This window comes from Dromiciops gliroides, chromosome 1, assembly GCF_019393635.1.
Source record: "Dromiciops gliroides isolate mDroGli1 chromosome 1, mDroGli1.pri, whole genome shotgun sequence".
Classification (NCBI taxonomy): domain Eukaryota; kingdom Metazoa; phylum Chordata; class Mammalia; order Microbiotheria; family Microbiotheriidae; genus Dromiciops; species Dromiciops gliroides.
The window spans coordinates 471,981,913-471,986,689 of NC_057861.1; positions in this window are offsets into that span (position 1 = coordinate 471,981,913).

Genomic DNA, 4,777 nt, shown 5'->3' on the forward strand with positions numbered 1-4,777 from the left:
TCTGCATTCAGACTCCATAGTTCTTTTTCTGAACAGGGAGAGCATTTCCCACCATAAGTCTTTTGGCATTGTCTCAGATCATTGTATTGCTGAGAAGAGTTAAGTCTATCACAGTTGATCATCATACATTGTTGTTGATACTGTGTATAGTGTTCTCTTGGTTCTGCTCATTTCACTCAGCATCAATTCCTGTAATTCTTTCCAGGTTTTTCAAAATCCATCTGCTTATCATTGCTTACAGCACAATAGTATTCCATTACATTCATATACCACAACTTGTCCAGCCATTCCTCAATTGATGGGCTTCCCTTCAATTTCCAATTCTTTGCCACCACAAAAAGAGTAGCTATAAATATTTTGTACATGTGGGTCCTTTTCCTTTTTTTATGCTCTTTGGGATTTCAACCTAGTAGTGGTATTGCTGGGTCAAAGAGTATGCACAGTTTTAAAGCCTTTTGGGCATGGTTCTAAACTACTCTTCAGACTAGTTGGATCAGTTCACAGCTCCACCAACAGTGCATTAGTGATCCAATTTTCCCACATCTTCTCCAACATTTATTATTCTCCTTTTTTGTCATATTAGCCAATTGTATAGGTGTGAGGTGATAACTCAAAGTAGTTTTATTTTGAGAACATTTTTTTCATATGGCTATATATAGTTTTAATTTCATTGTCTGAAAACTTCCTGTCATATGTACATGACTAACTGATCACCTAAAGGCATTAAAAAGGTCTACTCGGGGGCAGCTAGGTGGCAAAGTGGATAAAGCACCGGCCCTGGATTCAGGAGGACCTGAGTTCAAATCCGACCTCAGACACTTAACACTTACTAGCTGTGTGACCCTGGGCAAGTCACTTAACCCCAATTGCCCCGGAAAAAAAAAAGTCTACTTAATGAACAGGCATATTTTGAACCTGACCCTAACTCTTCACCAATCAAGCCCTGGTTTGTAGACTTTTGAGAAAAAATGGGGGTAACCCATGTTTCTGTGGGTGGAGGCAGAGAATTCCTGGTCCCATTAAGGTCCTAAGGATCTTCTAGAGGACTTTCTACCATATAAAAACTTACATGGTTTTTATTGGACAATTCTCTTGGCATAGGTAGTATTTAGAGGAAGGAGAAAAAATGACTTTAGAGTCTCACTCTCCCACTCCAAAAGAATCACCATAAAGAAAAAGAAGAGGGGCAGCTAGGTGGCACAGTGGATAGAGCACCGGCCCTGGAGTCAGGGGTACCTGAGTTCAGATCCGGCCTCAGACACTTAACACTTGCTGGCTGTGTGACCCTGGGCAAGTCACTTAACCCCAATTGCCTCACTAAAAAAAAAAAAAAAAAGAAGAAGAAGAAGAAAAGGAAAAACAATTAAGAGGAGAACAAAAGCCATTTTTCTCCTACCCCCTTCAGTAGGACCACATCTCAACAATTTGGTCCATGTGATATATTTGCTGTTCACCCTGAGTCTCCTGGTACAAGATCTTGAGTGTGAATTGATAGGGATATAACACAGCACAAATGATGACAACTTCAGCACAGTCAATAATTCAACAGGCATCAAAGTCATCTGTAATAAAGTGGCTAAGAGGCCATAAGCCTCTTTTCTGCAACTTACCTTAGGATCTCTGTGGATACCAAGGTTCTTCCATTACTTCTTTCTACCTGCCCAATATTCCTTGGTTCATCCACCAAAATTTCTCCTTCGTTGAAAGCCACACAAATCTTTGTCCCTTTTAAAGACCCCCTTCTTCCACAGGGGTTAAATAAGCACAATCCTTTTCCTTCATTCAAGGACAGAGAATTACCACCAAATCAGCTAAGTGATCCCCTTTCTTCCATTAACCATAGTTGTTGTTTGTTTTTATTTTGTTTTTGGTTTTTTTGCAGGGCAATGAGGGTTAAGTGACTTGCCCAGGGTCACACAGCTGGTAAGTGTCAAGTGTCTGAGGTTGAATTTGAACTCAGGTCCTCCTGAATCCAAGGCAGGTGCTTTATCCACTGTGCCACCTAGCTGCTCTACAGGTTTTTTGTGGGTTTTTTTGTTTTTTTTTTTTTTAGTGAGGCAATTGGGGTTAAGTGACTTGCCCAGGGTCACACAGCTGGTAAGTGTCAAGTGTCTGAGGTCGAATTTGAACTCAGGTCCTCCTGAATCCAGGGCAGGTGCTTTATCCACTGCGCCACCTAGCTGCTCTATAGGGGTTTTTTTAGTGATAGTTTCTCCTCCCCTAAGCTGTTAGAAAGCAAGACACATCCCAACAGTATCAGTCCTTGGTTCTCTAAGCCCTTTCTGGGAAAAAAGTTGTCTTAGCCATCAGAGAAAAAGGGGAAGCATAATAATTGAGGGTGATCTGAGTTATTTCTCCAGGGTGTTTGGAGTCCTTAAGACTCAAGTCAAGATAAGGCCAGAGAAGATCAACCAGAACTACAACCAAGAGCAGTCCATTGAAACTGCTGGACAGGAGATCCCTTCCCCTTCCTAGGATATAAGAGAAATTAATATTATATTGTTATATTAATAACTAATTATTAATTTGTGATTCATCCTTTTCCCTCATTTCTATTAAAAACCTATCTCTTGGGGCAGCTAGATGGTGCAGTGGATAGAGCACTGGCCCTGGAGTCAGGAGTACCTGAGTTCAAATCCAGTCTCAGACACTTAATACTTAACTAGCTGTGTGACCCTGGGCAAGTCACTTAACCCCAATTGCCTCACTAAAAAAAAAAAAAAACATCTCCTGAAAAGGTCAGTCAGCTTCTGAAGGGCATGACTGAGTGATGACATTTGCTCCTAGCCCTTAAGGCACAGGCTCCTTAATTGGGTGGGATTTTACTCAATTGAGAAACATAATTTCTATTTAGAGTATAAACAGAATCCAGTCTGAGTGAGCCTCCAGGAGGAACATATCCTCACCTTGGTCCCCTCCATTAGAGTTTAGGACACTTCATCTCACTAAGGAATAATCTAGCTAGAGAGGTCTGGATGGAGAGGAATTCCCCTTTCCCAGATGCCTCAAGGCTGCTGAATCTCATGATCAAGGTATGTTCTCAGCAAGAGGAGCTGAAGATTTTTAGCCCACCTCCTCATTAAATAAATGTTCACCAATCAGGGTTGAGTTTCACTTGTCAGGGGAGTTCCCCTTCAGAAGGGATTTAAGGTGTCTCATGGTCTCCCTTGGTGTCTTTGGTTACCAAGAGAAACCACCGACCATCCATTTATTGTCAGTTAAGCTTAATTAATAAATTGATTATTAATTATGCAGAAACTCTGTCTCTCAGGGTTTTCATTCATCTCAAGTGGCACTGATTTATCACTGGTATGGCTTCTGAGAGTTGGACATCTGATCTGGGCATTAGGGTACACAATGATCCAGTTGTTTATTAGTAGGGGGCAAACTTTTTGCCCTGGAATGAGGTAAGTGCCATTTTTCCAATCAGGACATAAGCCAATGTAAGGCCTCAGACACTGTGGTCTCATCTGGATGAGCTAAAATTATTTTATCAGTGTAGTAGTATACATCAGTGCCCTCATGAAGGAAAGACTCTTTGGGGTTTCTGTCCACCATAATGAGTCAGTATGAGGGAAAGTTCAGGTAGGCCTGGGAAAGGATCATGAAAGTATACTGGACTACCAACCAGTCTCAGCCACAGGAATAGAGAAATGAACATTGGTGAAGTTAATAACTCAGAATCACTCACCCTGCACTTGGGCTACTTGGTCTCTGACATAAATAAGGTCAGGAATAGCTGTAGTGATGGGCACGATAACTTGGGTGAACCACTCTACCACCTGCCTTCCTCATAGGGAATACAAGGCTGTTGCTAAGGGAAGCTGGTATAATTCCAGTTTACTTTATCTCAGTCACTAGAGAAGAAATATCTTTTACCACCTCCTCCCCCACTTCTTTGTCCCCCAACCTAACTCCCAAATGAAGACTTGATACTGTATGTTTTGAGTACATGGGATAGTTTGAACAACTCTAAAGGTTTCTATTTGGGTAGGGACCCACAGTAACTTGCAAAGAGGTTGCTGAAAAATCCCACACATATTGACTGCCAACAGTTCACATTAGCCCTTCCTTCCATGGTTTGTTTTTTTTGTTTGTTTGTTTTTGCAGGGCAAAGAGGGCTAAGTGACTTGCCCAGGGTCACACAGCTAGTTAAGTGTCAAGTGTCTGAGGCTGCCCTTCCTTCCATGGTAATCTCTTCTAAATGATACAAATAGGGCAGGAATTTTAGAGGATGCCTAGGTTTGTATGGGCTTAAAGGGCTCTCTGGTGCTGAATTTTCCTGTACAGTTTTACTAGCACTCCTATAGGCCAGCCATGGATTGCTTTCTTCTCAACCCTGCATTTCAGGAGCCACACCTAAAGTTCCTTCTGGAAGAGGGAAGAGCCCTCTGCTCTATACAACAAGATGGAGGCTATACCTCCTTCCCCCATTCTCAGAACTCCTATTTACACTGATAGCAGTATTTGTCTAATTTACCTCCTGACCTCCTACTCAAATTTCACTAGTTGATGATCCCCTACCAGTATAGTTAAAGTAAGAAGTCAGAAGACAAGGTCTAATTGGCCTGAAGGCAGGCTGGCGCTGGGTGTACCAGTCCACGAGAAGGCCTCTCAGATACAATCTAACAAAACCATTTTCTTTAATTTACCTCCTGCCTTACAGTTCCCTATTGGAGATATGGCTATAGAAGGAAGTCATCTACTTGAGCCAGTTATGAATAACTCTCCATGTCAGCCACTTGAAGAGGGTCAAAGAGCAGTTTCAGTTTGGAGC